We start from the raw sequence: 20,535 nt of genomic DNA, 5'->3' as shown, positions 1-20,535 counted from the left end.
GTCATGATTTCTTGCCCTTCTCATTTATTAGTACTGTACACAGAAGTTAAAAATTATAAATATTTACACTTTGGCTAGTAGCTACTTGCTAAAAAGTAAACCTGAGTGCCATAAAAAACATTCTTTATTAAAAGCAATAAGCCTTTTATGTACTCCTAAAGGGGCAGATGCTATCTCATATTTTGCGGATTTCTCAAAGAGGAGATGGACAGCAAATTGATACATTTTCAAAAATTTATTGTCCCTTAGTCTAGTGCTCTATAGCCTGTTTCCTGATTTCCAAAAGTGAAAGTTCTGATTTAGAATCAATATACCACTTAAATAGCCTTCTTATCAGACCCTTCTTCAAGCAAATTAATAGAACACAGATAAAATGCCAATTATCTTAAAAGTGTTCCGCACTTCTCATATATGCATTTACACACTAGAAATATTAATATTATCTATTGCAATATTCATCAAGATGACATTTGAGAAGAATGTCATTTGTTCTGTCCAAAAAGTTGTGCAAAAAAGACTGACAAATAGTTCTGCATCCTCGCTTTTTTAGAGAGTAAGAGCCTTCATAGCCAGTACATTGTACATGAGGTATACATCATGTTCATTTTTTAATTACTGAAATTGCAACAAATTGAAAGGAAAGCCAAAGCAGGAGAAACATGACTCTTATTTTTGCAACATTTTAACTATGGATTTCTTCTGTGCCTACAAAGTAAAGACAGAACACAGCTGTGAGAATATCTTCAGTGACTTGCAATATCTAAATTGGCACTAGACCTCTATGGTTAGGCACCTGAAAGCTTAAGCCATCCTCCCTTTTGCTCTCGTCTACCCGGTATGAAATAAATCAGAGTATTAGCACAGTATATTAATTTTATAATAACAAGATAAGAAGGAAACTGAAAAATAAAAGTACTCTTCTGCGGATTAATTTTTTAATACAGCAGCATCTTCAATGAAACATTAATGTTACATTCACTGGTTTGTATAAGCATTCTTATACCATACTTGCAGAAGAAAATTGATTTCTGTCAGCAGTACTGATCTAACACGTGAGTTGGGTATCTCAGGATTCTGTGATTTTCTACTATAATCCCTCCTTGTCTGAGACAAAGTTGTCAAACTGAAGAAATATTGTGTTAGCTCGCTATAAAAAAGGGGAGGAGGGGGAAACGATGGCAGATTCAAGGCAGGTAAGCATAGAGAGATAAAACCTGAACTTTGTTCTTTATCTGGTATACAAAATAAGGATTATCAATCCCGGCAGCATAAGGAAGAAAAAATATGTTATATGGAATATTTACAATGCTATATTATTATGTAATATATCTAATTAATAATATACTTACTGTAAGACTCTATAGCAGCTAATAACACTAAGCCAGGGATGATCTTCTCATTACACTCTACTCAAAAGCTGGTCTCCAGCTTTCCTAAACATCTGACAGGTTGCTACAAAGAACAGATGGATGCAAACAGACTGGGCAGCACAAAGTAATGAGTTATTGCCAGTAAACCTCCACAGTGGTAGAAATACACTGATAATCCAAATTCTCACAAGGTTTTGCAGATGTAACAGCGAAGGAGAGTTTGAAGGATGGATCACAGAACAGTGCTTTCAGCATATTTATGCTGATACCCTTCTATATGTGCAAGCGATGAGAATAAAAAAAAACCCACCCTCGTGTATGTGCTTTATAAGAATTAAATTAAAACATGTTGGAGTTTGGCAGCATGGACCGAGCAAACTAAGGAGCTGGTTTCTCATTAGTGATAAACCGTACCAGACAGGATGAATAAAAATCATGAAGCATTCTGAAGAGGAAACTTTCAGCTAACAATTTCTACAGCTGATGCAATAAAAAAGGACAACTTAGAAGATGGGGATAAACTAATCAAAGCAGCACTCAAGGAAAGCAGACTTACAGCAGTGACAGAATACAGCTGAGGCTCTTACTCCTACAAAGTACCTTCCTTTGCAGAATGCTAACCTGGATGGACAAACTGATCCAATTTAGCAGATTTGATTTATCCCACCTTTCAATTCAAACTTGCAAGCTCTACCTACTGCTGCAGCATTCTCTCATACCATCCAAGTAATCCAAAATAGAGATCTTTGCACTAGCGTTTGCTCTCCGATTTACCTTCACACCAAAGCATTCTGCATAAGCAAGTAACTGAGCAAGATTAAAAGAATTCTAAAGACAAGCACTGCAGAAGGCCTGACAGCTCAGACTCCACCTTGAACAAAGACTTCACTTCTACCACAAAACAGTAGAAGGAATTCAAGAAAGATCAACAAAACTATGAAGAAGGAAAGAATTTTGCATATGCTGGAATAAAATTTCTTAACTAATGACAATTGTAGCACATAATTATCTACAAATACATAGCACATTAAGTAGAAATAAAATTATTAGAACAGTAAAAACGTTAAAACTAAAAGAAATGTCATTACAAGAAAGGAAAACATAACAGCACATTTAAGCAGTAAGCTCTATTCAAATATGGAAAAACTTCCCAGGAAAAGCCCCATTCCCTGAAAAATGTGAAATCAGACTGAAAAGCTGATTGGAGACAATATACAAAAATAAACTGGAGCCATAAAACTGCTTAAATAATAAAACACTATATGGATGATCCGATTTTTAAATACATATCATTTACATGAAAGTTTTACTGAGATACGTGAGCTGCTGTACGCATAGGCGTTTTGACAAGAAACAAAAGTACACTGATGTTCTTAACCAGAAACCAAAATACCATCTTATCCCACTTCAGCTTGGAACTTTGTGCAGAAGTGATGATTCCACCAGGCTTATATGTAGGTGGCAAACTATGGAGGAAATGATACGGATTTGAAGAACAAAGCAGGGTATCTGTCATCATAATGCACTTGCCTGCCCCACCTCCCATTGCCATACAACTTATATTAAAATAAAATACCATTTTTAGGTTATTTTGAAGACTCCTGTGAAACTGTCAGGTAGGATATTTGGAGCAGAAAAAATATCAGATCCTTAACTTCAGCTTTCAACATTCAGTTCTTTGATCACAGCTGTCATCTTAAAACTTTCCCATGGAAAACATGCTACAGAAAGTTAGATGCATACATTAGATTCCTACATTTTTTATATGAATTTACTCTTATTGAACTATATACCAACTTCTGAAAGTAAAATAAACAATGTGAATAAAAAGATCAGAGCAATCAGTTCTTTTAATGGAAACTAAATTAAGGAGAGTGTTTGATCTGTTTGTTTAAAAATTTATACAGTGCCTTCAGAATTAGCTATCATTTTGTCAAATGTTATTACCCTGTTTCAGCTCATGAAAGGATATCTGAAATATAGTTGCCATTTGACCTACATATCGGTTGTTCTTTTATGTTCTCACTTCCTACACATGCTCTTCTACTGCATGAACTAGGCATCGCTACATAGCTATTGTATCAATATCATCTGACTAAAGAACAGCCTAAGTACACGACCAACAATTATCGAGAAATTATACAATAAAAGCCACATTACTTTTAATATTCAGTGTTATTTATGCAGCCCTTCCTAAGCTGAGAGGCTTAATACTTAATTTATCATTTTAAATCTCCTTTTTCCTTAGTGATTTTTATATTCCCTTATGTCCCATGTTTCTTCACAAGCCTCCTGGCAACATCCCCCAGGCAAAGGCTTCCTGGAGCAAATTCTCAAGTGGAGCAACAACATCCTTACATCAGCTGAGGATATCTTTATCACACACAGATTACTGTTCAAATGCAGTGTTGCCCTGTCTGCAATATCACCCTCTTTGCTCAGAAAAGCTGCAACAATTCAAATAAAATAAAAAAAAACTCTTCAAATAAGTCATGCCAAAAGATACTTAAATCAAAACAATTATATTCATCAACAGAATGCAAAATTTTCAGCAGTAATGGATAGCCACTAGCTGCAGTTGCACAAATTATAAAATGCATAGTCACCATGTTTAGGTGTTCCAACAAATAACAGTTCCTCTCTGCTGCCATCTACAGATAGATTTAAAATTCTGTAAAAATCTACCTTTCACTTCCAGATATAGATATATATAAAATACTAGGATCTTAACAGGCCCTACAAACCAGTTCACCCCAAAACACGTATTACCTCAACATATTAGAAGCTTCAGGCAAAGCTCAGCCCAGGTGAGAGGTCGCCAAAAGGTATTCAGATGTTGCCACACCGCATGCGTTGTGGTGCTTGATCCTGTGTGAAACCCTCAGCTGGGAATCAGGTCCTCGTGTTCCCTGTTCAATGCATAGGAAGAGTTAAGTCACACACAGATGCTTCTTAGAGGCCAGATGAGCTGCCAAAAGCGACAATAGGTATCTTAAAACAGCTTTGCTTGAGCCCCCAGAATATCTAATGCTGAAGAGTTGCAGCATGTTATTTGATGCCTGCTTCAGAGACCACATTTCCAGTTTCACAGCTGTATGTTCTAACCAGGAGGCTACAAAATCTGTTTCCCTCTCTGCACAAAAATAAAATTCAGTAGGCCAAAGCGGTACCTTTGTATAAGACTGGCACTTCCGATGCAGAGTGGAGACAGTGTAGCTCAGTAAGATTACTGATCTGTATTAAAAGACCCTTAAAAGGGTCTTTTTAAAGGGCCCAAAGTGAACATGTCATTTGATACACAGTAGATTGATCTTGGGTAAAGATAACTGTTACCCTCGGGGTTACCACGCTCCTGCTTGAGCCTACATGCCCCGCAAGCTGATCCTAACCCCCTTCAAAGGCTAAAATACTTCAGTGTTCTGTTGTAAAATGTGCTGCACTGTGAGAGGTGAGAAGAAAGCAGTGGTAGCTGAGGCAGCCATGCCCTCCTGAAGCGCTTCACAGGCATGGGGGTGACAGCCGTCACGCCACCGGGTCCCACCGCCCCCTGAGAGGAGCGCGCCCATGCCTCGCCTCAGCGCCTGGCTTCTCCTCAGCGCCCAGCCGCACCTCAGCACCCTCGCCTCAGCACCGAGCCGCGCCTCAGCACCCTCACCTCAGCGCCCAGCCGCACCTCATCACCCTCGCCTCAGCGCCCGGCTTCGCCTCAGCGCCCTTGCCTTAGCGCCTGCCCTTGCCCCAGCGCCCGGCCCCGCCGGCAGCCGGTGGCTGGCGGAGGTGCGAGGAAGGCTCTCCGGTGCAAATCCCCGGACCCCGCTCAGCGGCAGCGGCTGGCGCGCACCCTGGTACGAGGAGGAGAGCCCGGGGCGGCCGCCACCGCCACCTCCCGCCCGTCGCCGCCGCCGCCACCGGCGTCCCGCGGCCGGGGGGACTACGGCTCCCAGCGTGCCCCGACACCGCGCCTGCGCGCGCCGGGCCTGCGGGGGGGGGGGCGAGGGGCCCGGTGCGGCGCGGGGACGCCTCGGGGGCGGGGGGCCATGGCCAGGCCGGCCGTCGTGCCCGGGAGCGTCAGGGCCTTCATGGTGCTGCGCCTGCGGATGAGGGCGGTGGAGGGGCAAACCGGCGCGCTGGTGCGGAGCTGGAGGCGCTCGGCGACGGCGGGCTGAGATAGGGAGGGGCAGGGGTGCGAGTACGGGTGCGCTCCCGTCCTCCCGGGGGGCTCCCGGTGCTCGATCTCCCTCAGCCCGTGCGCCGTTAGCCGCGCGCTGCGGCGGGGGGAGCGGTGCCGGCGGGGGCGCTGCCGCAGCCCGAGGGCGCGGGGGGCTCCGGCCCCACGGCCGAAGGGCGCCGGTAGCGCGGCGGTGCGGTGCCGGGTGCGCAGCGCCGGGCGTCTCCCCTCCAGCCGCCGTCCCTTCCGCCCCAGGCCCGCGGGAACGGCCGCCAGCCACCCAGCCAGCCCCCGCGCCGGCCCGGAGAAAGCCCGCTGCGGAGGGACTGCGGCGCGCTGGGGAAGCGCATGTGTCGCCTAGAGAGCGTTGCGCAGCCACTGCAAGCAAACATCTTCCAGCTGCAGGCAGAAAAGGAGCTGAATCCAAAGCATGCAGGTAGCAAAAAGGGTTTTTTCCTATTACTTCGCCCTTCATTGTCCCTCCATATGCTTTTTCTGTCAGTGGAAGTTCTTTGCCTTTTTCTTGGCAGCCCAGCTGGAGCAGCACCTGAGTGCAGTCCACGAGGAGCATTTGCAAGAAATGAAGATTGTACAGCAAGAAGCAATGAAGTTGCACCGACACCTTTGTAGTATGAAAAAGGCTGAAGAAAAAGTGAAAGAAGAAGTTCAGAGGCTGAGTAAAGCTCTGGAGATTACAACTGCATCCAAGGTACAAAAGATGATCTTATTATAGTTTCAAGGATTAACAGACTTGTTTTTAAACACGTTCATCTCAGACATAGTTAAATAGAAAGTATACTGAGCTGGAAAAAAAGAGTTTATGATTTATTGTTGGCAGTAGGATCGAACACTTTTGACAATGAAAATCTGTGCTTTCATCAATTAAAAAAATGCATGGGAAATCAGCAATAAAAAGTATTTGAGATTTGCAAGTCTTTCATCTTTATGGCTTAAGTTCATCCTGGCTTTCATGCACAGAGTTCTCAATAGCTTTTCTGCTTTTCCAGGAAGTTACATTTCTCTGGTATTTCATTCTTGCACTTTATTAGTATCTTCCCCAAAGAAACTTCAGTGCAGTATGTCACTCATTCTCATTAATTGTATCAAAGAACACATTGCTGCTTAGTGTTCCCACGCTTACATTCAGTGCTTCAGAACACAGAACATCAGACTGGAGATAGAAATCATGTTCTGGGTGTTAGCATGGCAGTTACATTTTATGATACCTGTTGCTTTTGTAATAGTTACAAACATGAAAGAATTAAAATATCTGTTGCTTTCATCTTCTTTAGGTGGATGTAGTGATTGCAGCTGAGGAACGCAAAACAGAAGATTAACTGTCGACTGCAGGAGGTAAGTACAACAGCAAGGAGCTTAGTAGGAGGCTGAATTTGCCAACTCTTATTTGAAGATTTGAAGAAGATGATCCTTGAATAACATTCTGGGTGCAATTTTGGATTGTGCACAACCCAAAGGAACCTGCCAGCCAGCTCATAACTAAATATCCAGACACATATTTTGTATATGATCTGGAAGTATTTGTTTGATCTACTTAATTAGACCTGGGTCAGAAAGAGTTCATTTTTTTTCTAGCTAAGACAACAGCTGTCCCAGGAGATCAGCCTGCATCAGTCCTTGGAGGAATCCCAAGCAACTATGATGTGTCATGTACAGGACATGGAACCAATGCTAGAAACAGAACAGAAGCAGGTTTGAGAAACTTTGGATCCTCTTTTCTGACTGTTTTTGTTTTCTTAGCTGGGAGGAAGAGCGAGGACTTGGATGTCATGCGTAGAAATCAGTTTAAAAACTTTAAACCAGCAACATTTTGTACCGACATTGATCAGAAGAGATCGCGTAATCAAACTTCCTGCTCAAAGTAGGAGTATCGCACTGGACTGGGGCAGTGGTGGATTTGTCTAGCAGAGTTCAAGGACTGTGATTCCGTGGCTGCTTTAGCTACTTTATTATAGTGCTGCAGTAATGTGCCAGTTAAGTTTTTTTTCTTCCAGCATCCAATCTGAACATTCCAAGCTTACATTTGGCACCATTGCCCCTTCTTAAATCATTCAATGCGACTGAAAAGAGTTCAACTTCATAATCTTTGTAACTGCCTCTCAGATTTGTCAAACACAACTGGATCCTTCCTTAACCTCTTCTTCACCAAGCTAAACAAGCCTCTTTAGAATTGAGGTACTGATAAATAGATAGAAAATGCAATTTCTGAAAAACATTCAGTTGAGATCTTAAACCTTCTGGGAGTATTAATTGTCATGATGACAAAGTTAGATTTTGGTTCTCAGCTGTATTTGTATTATCTAGCTGTTTTGGAATGTGAGGGGGGGCCACAGTTCATGGTAGAAATGAACTGTCTTACACGTAATTCAAATAAAACCAACCTCCCTCTCTGCAGGTGTACATGCACAAGCCACATGCAGTCATTTTAACACTTCTGAATTCATAGCAACAGTTCAGTAAGGATAAAAGAATATGAATATGTATCAAAATATGCAAAGTATATACTTTGAATATGCAAAGTATCAAAACTTGAATAACTAAGGGTTGGTTTTTTTCCCTTTTTTCTGATGACCATCAAGGTTCCTGAAACATACAACGTTCTGTTGGAAATCAGTAGATTTTTCACCTACATGCCTTTTATCATCTTGTGTGTTCTTCTATAGCAGAAGTGGAAAAATGATGGATACGTTATTGAACTATATGAATTATACATCTTGTGAAAAGCAGAGGCTTAGTTGAATTCATCTGTCGTTTTCTGATGGATATAGTTGGCTCTGTAGTATATTTATTAGTTAACAGGAAAACAAAGATTCCTCACAAAATGGCATGAGATAGACTTCTTAAGTGCCTTCAGTGTTGTGTTCACCTTCATCTTCTATAGCTTGATCTTTTCTGTAATCTTTAATTGTGCAAACCTATTAGGTTCTGTCTGCCATGTAAAGAGATTATAAGAACACATATGCTGCATTACGTATAGTAACGGAGTCGCTTGCTGTAAAGGTCTTCTGCGTAAGATTGGGACAAGCAGAAAGAGAGGAGAAGCTGGTCAGGCTATATCTTTTCCAGTTAGATAACTTTTTAAGCTGTGAAATTTGGTTAGATTTGCCTGACTGAATTCTGCCTCTTAAAGAATAGTCTGTGATATCATTGCAGGTACAGATGTTACAGCAGGACTGCCAAGAGTTACGCAAAGATGTCCAGCTTGCCCAAGCGAGGCTGCAAGGGGAGGAGGACAGAACTGCCCAACTGGAGCAACAGTGCACACAACTGAAAGCTGAGCTGGGTATGACAGTGGGCGCTCGTCGTATCTTCTTAGCCCTTCTTACTGCTTCCACAGTGAGAGGAAACCAGCACTGAGGTCCCGCAGACCCGTGGCAGGTGTATCAGCCAACAGGGAACGGAGGGAGGTGAGAACTACTAAAGGCCTTTAGTTTGCATGTGATGTTTCTAAAGGCTCTTCTAAACCTAGAGGAAACTGACAGCAGTGGTAATCACGGTAATGAATACACAACAATAATATGAAAAGATTCCATCAGCATAAATTCTTTTCATCTAGCAAGTAACCATTAATGCATGATTACTGAACTGATTTGCAAGTAGAATGCCCATTTGTACTGAGTCTTTTTACAGATGATTAAAAAACATCAGTATAAGGACAAGCCTCTCGGATAAGCCTCTAGCTGATCTCATTTAGATTCCTGGTCTACTGATGTGAAAGTAGCTGCTTATAAGGGAGCTGAGTGGCATTTAATGCGCTCCAGGGTAGGGGGAAGCTCCATATTGTCAAAATTAAAGGTAACGTTCCTAACCTAAAGTCTGTTCCTTATTCCTAAATAGCTCGCAGTAACTGCCCAAATCCTAGCATAATTATTGTTCTTGTTGATCCTTCCCTCAGGACCTGTTTCAGATTTCTAGTTACTCCTTTTACAGAAGTGTTGCCATTTCCCAGATTTTTGGTTTGTTATTCTGCAGATCACACATGCGATAATAAACTCACATAAAAAAGCTCACAAAAGGCAGTGGGAATTTCTGCATAAGGCATGGCAAGAGGAGAGAAACTTGTCATCATGTTGTGGCAGAGTTGGCTGAATGGGGGACAATGATACCAAAATAATTCTTTCCTTCAGAACAAAGTCATAGGCAAAGGACAAATTTAAATGAGATGTACAAGTTTTCTTTGCTTCTATATCAAATAATCCTGCTGATCAAGGCTTTTTCCCTTTGTTAATTGAAGGAAGTTTTGAGTGATCCTTGGATGATACCGTAGATGTCATGATATTTTGGCTAGAATTCCCTCCCTGCCCTGCTCATGGTGAATTGTCTCTTGTTGTCTTCCTCTTTTTCCGGTACGTTATACAGCACAACAGAATCAGAGGCTAGCTATTACAGATAGGTTGACTGAAATTCCAACAAAAATGCTTCTGCTTTTAGATCTGTATGGTTAGAGCAGGGATGTAACTTGTTCTTTGTCAATGCACAAAAACTCGTAAAGTTGCATATGGGCTGTGGGTTATAGTCAAGACAAATCAGTTGCTTACACACTAGACAGCTGAATAAGAGACAGGGTTATTTGATTTGCTTAAGCAGTCGCAGAAGTGGTATGTGTAGGAGATTGGCATGATGGCATGCTTAATTTAAAATTAAATTACAATTAACCTAGGTTTAGCCAGAGGATTCTGTTAAATGCTATAAAGATCATGTGAGAAAAACTGGAGAATAGTATAGACATTCTCAGTCAAAGGTCATTGAAAACCAAACAGTATATTGGGGTTAATCAAGGAGACTTGAACGCAGTGAGTTATGACCATGAAATTCAAATTAGAATGATGGTTAATTTCAGTTGACTAATTGATGACAATGAAGAAATGGCTGAAAATTAACAGGGATCAAAACCTTTTTGTTTTTTGTTTGAAAGAGATATAGATGAAAGTTTAGGTTAAGAAACATTAGAATTAACAACTGGTTTTGACTGAAAACCCAGCTTCTTGTATCTGTAGCACTTCCTGAAGCCTGGGTGCTAGGAGTTCAAGAAGCATTGGAACTACCGGTTGAAACACTCAAAAAACCTCAAGGACACCACCCACGCTCAGCTTGGGCTTAAACCAGGGGCAGGACAAAGGTTATATAATTACAGGAAGCTGTTTCCATGTTCAGAACCATTACGCACTCTTGGCACTACTAACTACTAAGCATGCAGGTTACTTATAAAAGAATCCTTTTAAGAGACTCTAAGAGATGACTGATTTTCCTGCTCCTTTTCCTAATGATTTCTTGTACTGCAGATGGCAAACCTGCAGCACCAGCTGGATGCAGCGAAGTATGATAACAGTAAGGCGAGATCCACGCTGGAGCATGTCTTAGCTTCTTATAAGAAGATGCAAGCAGCTCTGGATGCGGTACAGACTGAGCTGGGACACAAGGACACTGAAATCAGCAACCTCAGAAAAGACATGTGAGTGGAACTGATTGTTTCTGTGGTCTGTCAAGACAGATACAGTTGCAAGGTGGCATCTTCCCCATGGTTCTGGCTAATGAGCTGTAGGACAAGTTTGTTTGAAAAGTTTCCTATGTTGTTTCCTGCAACGCTGAAGCATCCTTAGTGTTAGTGGACCAAGTACACCGAGTTCTTGTAGCTAAGTGCACGCTTGGCAGGCCTGGCGCATCTTGTGGCAAGTAGGCAAAAGAGTTTAACTTCAGTGACGGGCAGAACTTAATCTGGTTAAGGTAGAGAACTGAACTCTGAGATGGTCACCGCTTCAGAAGAGATGTCCACAAATTGATTTAATGCATGATTTTTCTTTTAATCCAATCTCCATTTCCAGGAGCCAGGCTCAACAGAAAATACAGATGTTAGAACTGGAACATTGCCAGGCCAAACCGGTTGCCATGGGAAGGCAGCAGAGCAGCCAGGTAGATGCTACATTTTTCCGTAGTAACAGCCACCGCTATGTTTTTGGTGTAGAGCCAAGTACCTTTTCTTTTTCTGAATACAATATAGCGTGACACATTCACATGAATCAAGGCGAAAATACGCTATCAACTTTTGGCAGTGGAGCAGGAAAGTAGTTATGCAAGTGTTGAAGGCGGCAAGCATCTCCTCTTCAAAGAAACATTCCTTGGCACAGGTGAAGGTTTTACAGTCTGCAGCTGGATACATAATATGAACAGAGATTTCAGAAGTTTGTATAGCCTTTACTTTTTTGTTATTAGAATGGAGGGGAAAAAAATTCCAAGGAATTGTTTTTATGTTGGCTTGTAATTCTTAGTTGGAAAAGGATTACCTCACAACCTAAACACACTCATTATTGGCAAAGAACTGCCCCTGCTGCCCCCTCCAAGAAAGGTGTGACTGTATGAGAAGTTGTGATCCTTCAGCCTAAGCCAGCCAGTAGTGGATTGCTGTTCTAAGGATTCCCAGGTATATGCCTGTGCTTAGGACATCAGGAATCAGACAGCGGATGAACACACTGTTAGACTGGGAAGGGAAAAAAATAGTATTCCTTTCTAAGCTTTCTCATTTGGGTAAGTATAAATCTGATTTGTGGTTACTGCACAGGTGGAGCCACTTTGTAAGGCACTAGAAAGTGCTAGAACAGAGCACAAGAAGCTTGTTCTTCATTTGGAAGAAGTTCTGCAGGTCAGTAATACCCTGCAGAGCAAGCTGATCCAAACCGAAATTGAAGGGAAGAGTTTCAGCTCTTCCATCTGAGCTGGTGCTCAGCAGGTAAGACAGATCCACGACAGGGGAAACATTACTTTGCGCTGACATCGGAGCTCCACGGCTTTACTCATCTGTCTATCAGCGCTGATCACCAGCGGCACGGCCACGGTGACATTCGTGTGGAGCCATAGAAATGGGCTTTTCCACTCACTCCTGTCATGATGCCTCAACCTGCTCCGCTGCACTGAGGAACTGCTGCCCCGGGGTCATTACAGCACTTCTACAAACAGCTCTTCCACGAGGATAGCTGAAGCAGCCTGTAGTAGCTATAGCAAGGGGAGCGTAGGATAGCTGCTTAAATTCCCCCCCCTAAAACTGAACGCTATTAAGTAAACCTGAGGGTAGATGCAGTCTGAATCTCCTCATTGTCCTTTGTCTAAACAGGCTTAGCCATTTAATTCTCTGAAGTTGTCCTAAAGTGTTTTTTTCCAAAAAAGTCTATTTACCTTGTATAACTATTTGGAACCTCCTTTTAAATAAAAGGAACGTGAAATATTCGAAAACACATTCCAGTCTTAAAACAGTAGTAGTGCAGAGTATATACCCAGGACAAAAGTATTAACAATGGAATTGTCTTCCCTATTCTTATTTATAAAGCATATTAAATATAAATGTGAATAACTTAATTTCTTTTTACAGGGAACAGTTAATGGAAAAAGCCAAGACTGAGAAAAGAATACGTGGAACACTTAGAGTCTTTGAAGAAGCAGTTTCTGACCGAACAAGAGGCTTACAGGAAAGCTGCCTGTCAAGAATCTGCTGAGGTGAAAAAGGATAGAATTAAAAGATTTCAGTGGGTGATTTCCAGAGAAAGAGGTCTGCTTTATGATTTCCCAACAGAACAGGAGCACCTCATGACAAAAATGTCTCCTTTTCCATTCGTCATAGAGTTGTCCATCACTTGTATACAACAAACAATTTTGTCATGTGGTGGGCAGACACTTTGGTGGCCATGCACCATCTGTGCTCTCTTAACTTTTTCAAGTACCGCTGTGTATCCCCCAATACTATATATCTCATTGTACATAAGCTCAAGGCGTTGATATCAGTCATTCCAATGACTTCAAAAGGATCATCTGGGGTTGTATAGCAATCTCCAAGGATAAAATACTGGTTTGGAAGTCTGCTTTGTTCCTTGAGGGCTGGATCGTGCAGCTCAGCGTAACCTTAGTATTAGTCAGATCCCAGCATTCACTTTTTTGCCCGTTTTATTAGAAGAGTGGTAAAGTCAAAACACCAGGCGCTGTAGCTTCAGCTGGGTGTGCTGCTTATTAGCTGTATAGAATGAACTAATTCTTACAGACAACGTGAACTCACTTTTTCCTCTAGGTAAAGAGAGCCCCTGAAGAATCCTTCTCCAAACTGGTCGAAGTTTGTGGTGCTAACAGGGACCTGCAGCAGAAAGTAACAGAGCTGGAAAAGTCTTTGTCCAGTTACAAGGAAAAGCTAAAAAGCCAAAGAGCTCAAGCCAGACAGTGATGCTAACACCGACAGGGTGAAGGTATGCACGCGTTTGTCAATAAAGGCAGGTGTCCTAGCTGAGAAACTCCTTTTTTCTCCTACTGAGTAGGACTGTTGTTGATCCTTTGCAGTGGAGCTAGACTTGAAAATAAAAGTAACTCTGGACTCAAATTCTGCAGATGAATAGACTGATAGCAGCTGCAGCAATTGTGTGGCTTCTCCTGTCATCCCTCCCCCCACCATATAAAACATGATGCCATAGAGTTGTCCCCCCTCCCCCCATTAATTTTTATAGTAGCATTTGTCCTCTTTATTGTTTTGTAGATACAATCTATTGATTGATGGGGTCCAGTGTTGCTTGTGTAGCGATGAATCCCTTTCCGTCCTTCATAGCTGTAGAACTTACACTTCAGCTGGTACCTGATCCTAAATGAGAGTCTGGGCTCCTTGGCCACTCTGCCACCTGCTTGTTCCCCTTGCCCCAGGGTGTGGGTTCTTAACTTCGGTCTCATAGGGCAAGAAATAGGGACACTATGTGCAGACATCTGCAGAAATAGTTCCCACATAACAGCCAGTAGCCTGAAAAAATCCTGATTTTTATTTTTTTTTTTCTCAACAACTTCCAGGAGATTGAATCTGAACTGAGAAAAATGGAAGCCAGAGAAGAGGAGTATCAGACAAAAAATTATGAAAAAGTGAGCTTTCTTGAGCTGTTTCCTGAAGAGACTGATCTGCTAAAATGTTGTTGGAACTTCATTCCTGTGTCGTCTCTAGTCACACGACATCCAGAAATGTATGTCAGTGTTGAAAAGTGTGCAGAGCGAGATGCAAGTGGTGTTAAAAAAACAACATGAAGTGCAAGTGCAGAACAGGCAGCTGGGGACCCAGCTGGAAGTGGAGAGAAGGCGAAGGCAGCAGATGGAAAACAAATGTCAGGTAAAGTGGTAACAGCACGAAAAAGTGGTGAGACATCCATGGAAGCATTTATGTGCAAAATCTATGGAGTTGTAGAAGAGGTGGTAGAAAGACGTTATGAACTCAGTCAAAAGATATGCCTATAAATCATACTGTGTCTGCTCCAGAAAGTCCAACTGACAACTTAACATACATTTACTATATATCTGAATTAGGAGAGAAACAGGAATTTTATGGGTTTTTTTAAATAATAGAACTCTAAGCAATTTACAGTAAAGATAGGAAAGCCCTTCTGTTACATTGCAATTTTTTTTGTGCCATGAAAAAATGTATAGAAATTAACGTTGCTTCTTTTTCTACCTAGGAACTGGAAAAAACAGTCAAACATCTGAAGAATTGTACAGAGGAGGCAGAAAAGAAGCTGAAGGAAGCCAGCATGGAGTCAGTACAGGTGAGACCAGCTAGCATTAGAATAATTCATTGAAAGTAACAAGATAGTATTTCAGCATGTGCACCAAGTAACCCTTTCCATAAAAAAATGAGAATGTCTTTCAATAAAAACCCTTTTTCAGATATAGGTTTCTGAAGAGTGAGGTGCATCCCTGGGCTTTTCTACTAAGTGGCATTTATCATACTTTTTTTAAAATAAGAAAAAGAAAAATAAAATTTTTATCTTTTCTGTGACTCACTTCAGCGTAGTGGGGCTTGTAAGAAGAGCTTTTGTCCCCCACAGCCTATTGTTTTTATCGGACTGGGGATCTCTGTGCTAACCAACTAACCAAAAGCATTGTGGCCAAGTACACTGCCCCCCCAGCTGCCCTCGTGCCACTCTGTATGCAACATCACGCAAAACCTCTTTCCCACCCACCCCACCCAACAAAGTCATTTGTCCTTACATCACCTCATCCTTGCACTACTGTATCACAATGTCCAAATTACTGTAGTTTGCATGATTATAGTAGTTTGGGGTGAAAATCTAGGGGTTTAGATGTTATATAGGATATTAACCAGCATAAATTTTTTTAAAAAACAAAGCTAATAGAGGTGTTCCAGCCTGAGGTCTCACAGGCTGCTTACCAGTCCAAGTACCGTTCTAGGATTAGGAGGAGACTAACAGCAAGGGAGTATTTCTACAGCATTTTTCAGGCAAAATTAGTCTTCCCTCACCTTCCTCAGGGCTTTGTGGTACTCGGCATCCATTTCCCCCTGCCTTCTTCCCAATACCTCTGTGGTTTATGCTGTGCTGGAGACCCATGTTGGCTTTGTTACCCCCTAAGAGGGGCAGCTCTGTGGTGAGTGCCGCCCCCATACACCCCTCTAACAGCGCTGGGAGAGGGTGTCGTGGGGAGCTCCTACCCGTGTGCCGCAGACACATCTGAGGTGTATGCTGCGCTGCCCTCTCTCACACAGGGCTCCACAACTGCAACAGCGCATGCATTAACCGCTCTCCCTGCAGTTCTAATCGCACCCGCTGCCTAGTCACCTTCAGCCTGGAGCTTGCTGTTGGTTCAGGTCTGCAGTTTCACAGCCTGCCAGTTAGAAACTGTGAAAAACCAGCAGCCAAAATGCTGAAGAAAGCAAGGACATTCATTTCAGAGCGGGAAGCAAAGAAACTAGGTGGGAGAAGTATTTGCTAGCTCATTATCAGTCAGGATTTCAGTTTCTTAAACTTCCTTCTGTATTTCCTTACACAGGAGTGGAAGACAGACCCCTCTTCTAGTTTAGTTTGTTTCCTCCTCTTTTGCCAAAGGACAAACTTAAGCAACAAAGAGCACTACAGGGGCTGTTCCGTGCTTAGAAAAGGTCTCTTGAGCATACTTCGTGTTTTGTTGATGCTTGTTAACCAAATACTGGTCTCAAAGCTAATAGCTGGTGCATTTTCTTCCCTGCATTCAGCTTTCTCTCAGTGGTTCTCCTTCCCCTCACCCATACCTCTTACAGATACCCTTCCAAAAGCCGCGCGTACCTTGTCTGCGCAGGTGCATCAGCCTTCTCCATAATTGATAGCTCTCCTGTAGCTGGGTAATTGGCATCTAGAGATGTACGTATTAGACTGCCAAAATTTTAATCTCTTCTTCAGTGATGACAGAGATTCCCCAGACAGTCATCAGCTTCATAGAGCGCTGCATCTTGTCCCAGGGGAAGCAGCAGGAGCTCCGGGTCGGTCGGTCAGCAGGGCTGGCCCCGCAGCCCAGCTCAGCCCAGGGCCCCACGTGAGCTGGGCAGGAAATGAGCTCACTCAGCCCAGTGCTCCCAGCCCACCCAGAGCATCACCTGCCCAGCAGCCTCCGCCCGCACCCAGCTGCTGGGGAATCTTCACCTGCCCTGACCCGGGGCGGGGGGGGGGGGGAGTTGTCAGTCTGTGCAAGTAGCAGGTGCCTGCGGCCTACGAGTGCCTGCTTCAGTCTTGGACTCTGGTTTGAATTAACACACACCTTTCACCTTGGCTTTTTGACCCACGTTCTTTGCCTTGTGAGGCTGATATTAACAAAACTACTGTTTACAGCAAACCCATTATTTTTATTTATTATTAAACTATGTGCTGTTGATATGCTACATCTTTGCTTTCATCACTTTTCTTTTACCAGCTTTAGTCCAAGGCCTGGCAGGTGCTACCAAAACAAACCTCCGGCGGGTTTGCAGAGGGGTCGGGTGAGTGACTGAGGACTGAGTCATGTGGCTGTGGCTGGGCGCTGACGTGACTGGGACGGGGAGGAGGTGGCAGGACTGGCTGCTTCTAATGGTAGATGATGCCTGGGTCTGAGAGCACATAAGCCTTGGGCTACTTGAGGAGCACATAAGGAATTCATTAGGGGTGTGATATCATACCACACGTCATCTTACCTTCGTAAGAGTTAGTGGAATTTGTTCAACATACCCCACTGGGGAAAGAGTAGTTGAAGCAGATGACTTACATCATAATACGCTGAAAATGATTACAACACGGGCAGTTTTCATGCTTTTTCAGCTAAGGATCAGCTCACCGTCGTCACCGCTTACTCTTTCACGTGGCTTCAGTACAACCTAGCATCAGTACAGGTGGTGGTGTTGCACTCTGATCTGCTTCAACACAGCTGCTCGCAAACTCCTCTGTGGTCAGCGGTACTATTTATTCCTGTGGGATCCATACATGTTATTTGCAATACTTGTTTAATAGGGCGGGAAGTCTTGCGTACCTCTGGAGCTCTGAGTAGCCCGAGGACGGGCTGCAATTAGCTCGTTCTGCTCCTCCAGAAATTTGGTCCTAGACTGTAACTCACGTGGCAGGACTCTGGGCTAATTCACGGTGGCCTGAGCCGCTCCTCCTCACAGCAAGTGTCCGTTCTAGGGGAGAAGGGCTGGCTGAGCACACTACTAAAGCTAACGCACACCTGAGCTTCATGCAGTTGTGCTGCTTAAAAGCAGGGCTGTGCACTGTGGCTTTGGGTTTGTCCCAGCCAAGCTGGCTCCTTCAGAAACCCACTGGCGTCCCTGCCACCCCTGCACCGCAAAGCTGTGTGTGCCCTCTCTGCCCACGCAGCGCCCTCAGCAAACCGGTCAGTTTTGCTTGCTGTGAACTCTGGCTGTAATCACAGCTGGGAAAGCGCCTTCTCACACAGCACTTGCCATCGCACACTTTTGTTTATACAGCACGCTTAAGTAGGTCGCCTGGCAAGGGACAAACGGTAGTGACCTTCGTCTGTGCAAAAGGACAGAGCATACGGCAGCTGCATGTGTACGAACGGCATGGTGGCCACCCCTCTGCAGCGAGGCACGGCACACCTCACCGGTGGGGTCCCCAGCCCCACGGCAGCACCCCCGCTCTCGGGCCCTGCAGCTGCTGTTACTTCATACATTGAAGTGCAAAGGCTGATGACATGGCCGTGGCCATGGCACCTGGTATGTGTGCGCAGCGGGCGGCTGGTCCAGCTGCAGCAGATCGTGTTGCTGCTTCTAACCCTGCTTGGGCTGCAGGGTGGAAAGCCGCAGGACAGGGTGTAGCTGTGAGAAGGCGCTGGGCTACAGTAACCCCTGACTGTAGCGCTACCCTGAGTTTTGGCTACGCCTGTGACAGCAAGCGGTACCCCTTGGTGGGGCACAGGCAGACTGCCAAGAGCTGGTCCAGATGTGCAGGACATGTTTTGGATTGGTTTTTACTTCAGCTTTGCTCCAGTGTGATCCCGCTGACTCCCGAGCAACTGGAGCACTTCAGGAAGCCATCCTGTCACTAGCTTTCATCCGAGAGGAATCTCGTTTGTCTGCTCAGAGCCTGCTCTGCAACGTGAGCCACAGCGTGGTGCGTGGCAGCTCACCTGTTCAAAACATCGGAACTACACATAGGCAAGAACTTACTTTCTTTGAACAGTAATTTCAATAAAGTTACAGTAACGTAACACTGCCACCACCTGCAGGATCAGGAATCGAGCTCTACAGTGCTAGCCTTTCCCCTGGCTCGGTAGCCACTAAGCCTCTCAGTAGTATTTACAGTATTTAAAAATGAATTTTCTAAGCAGCAGAAAGGTTGGGTTTCTCCCATCTGCCTGTGGCCTTCAGCAAACATGGATGGCAAACAGCTTTCTGTGCCTGTCGGTGCTGGTATCAGGTAAGCACAACTGAAGAGGTATAATTTGGTTTCTAAGACAGTCAGATGCTTTTATGACCAGTACTTCAAGTATGCCTGGAGGTAGTCTTTTATATAAAAAAGTAATGAATGGTAATGCCTTGATGGTGGTCGATTTTTAAGACAACTCTTAAAAAATCCCTTTCCTCTATGTCAAGACTATTTAAAAAAAAAAAAATGTACAAGCAATAGGATTCCGAGTGTTTCAGACTGTTTTGGAAAAGAATAATGCACAGGGAATCTGCACACTGGGCCTCTGGCGTCTGCTTTCTAAGCATGAGTTCAGTGCCAAGTGCTGTTATTTCCTGGGACATCATGAATGTTTTTTGTATGAGGGGACAGGAGTCACTTGCAAGAAGAAACAAATCAACAGGGTTACAAGATGTGAAGAGGCCAATAAAGACTAAGGAGAGCTTCAACAGAAGAATTTTTACCCCTAGGTGATGCAACAATACCATCCTGTGAGACAGCTCCAGTTCACACAGCAAACACTGGGCCACCTTGACAAAACCAGTGATGAGGCATCACAAAGAGCAAGAAGTGAAACAAAGGTGAGGGACTTGTCGTCTCTGTTCTTCTGCAGCTTATGAACGCCCCTGGCTGACACAACTAAAATGGCTGTTTAATTTGCCATGCTGCAAACTTGGCACGGGGCTTGGAAACAGCGAGGGCAGCGCTGCATAAACACAGTGAAACACGCTGTCCCTCTGCGAGCTAGCGAGACTGCCTGGGAACGAGTCTCTCACCTCTGTATTCCCACTGTGGCCCAGCATATCTCTAGTGAAGTGGACATGCAATATATAGTAATTTAATGTTTGATTTGAGATAAAATTGCCTTTAAAATTAGATCTGTCTCTTATTCACTGATTTAAATTCTGTGAAATGATCACAGAACAGCAATACCTGTAACAGTGGGCCAAGCAAACGGCAGTTGGCTGCGATACCGCAAGTAACAGGAGTACCTGGGAGGCAACAGCACGGTTTGGTTTCTGTTCAGCAAGCTACCTGGCTGGGAGGTATTCTTCAGCCTTATTTTGCTGTAGAGCATAAGATATATCAATTTCAAATTAAAAAAATCAATAAAAATATAAAAAATCATATGCATAGAACTATATACCTTTTTAAATTTGTGTTAAAGCGTTGCATCCTCCTTCTCTTGCTGGGTAGGAAGCAGCATGCTTCCACCGTCATGTGCTACTGTTCAACTGTCAGAAACAAACCCCAGACCATTTGCAAGGTATGTTAAATAATAAGCTGTATGATATTATTGCACTAATTCTTG

General features: G+C 43.6%; 1 non-coding gene across 1 annotated transcript; it reads left to right on the top strand.

Annotated features, from left to right (window-relative positions):
* The first annotated feature begins 5,448 nt into the window (after positions 1–5,448).
* LOC114016183 (uncharacterized) lies at positions 5,449–20,450 on the top strand. Its single transcript, XR_008733477.1, has 12 exons — positions 5,449–5,974; positions 6,069–6,247; positions 6,831–6,891; positions 7,132–7,248; positions 8,710–11,466; positions 12,113–12,193; positions 12,917–13,041; positions 13,607–13,778; positions 14,365–14,433; positions 14,513–14,674; positions 15,018–18,914; positions 19,627–20,450. It is a non-coding gene; the product is annotated as an uncharacterized LOC114016183 (transcript).
* The last annotated feature ends 85 nt before the right edge of the window (positions 20,451–20,535 follow it).

This window comes from Falco cherrug, chromosome 8 (genome assembly GCF_023634085.1).
Source record: "Falco cherrug isolate bFalChe1 chromosome 8, bFalChe1.pri, whole genome shotgun sequence".
NCBI classification, from domain to species: Eukaryota; Metazoa; Chordata; class Aves; order Falconiformes; family Falconidae; genus Falco; species Falco cherrug.
Note: the sequence above shows the minus strand (reverse complement) of the source record. Positions and strands in the feature narration are given on the sequence as shown.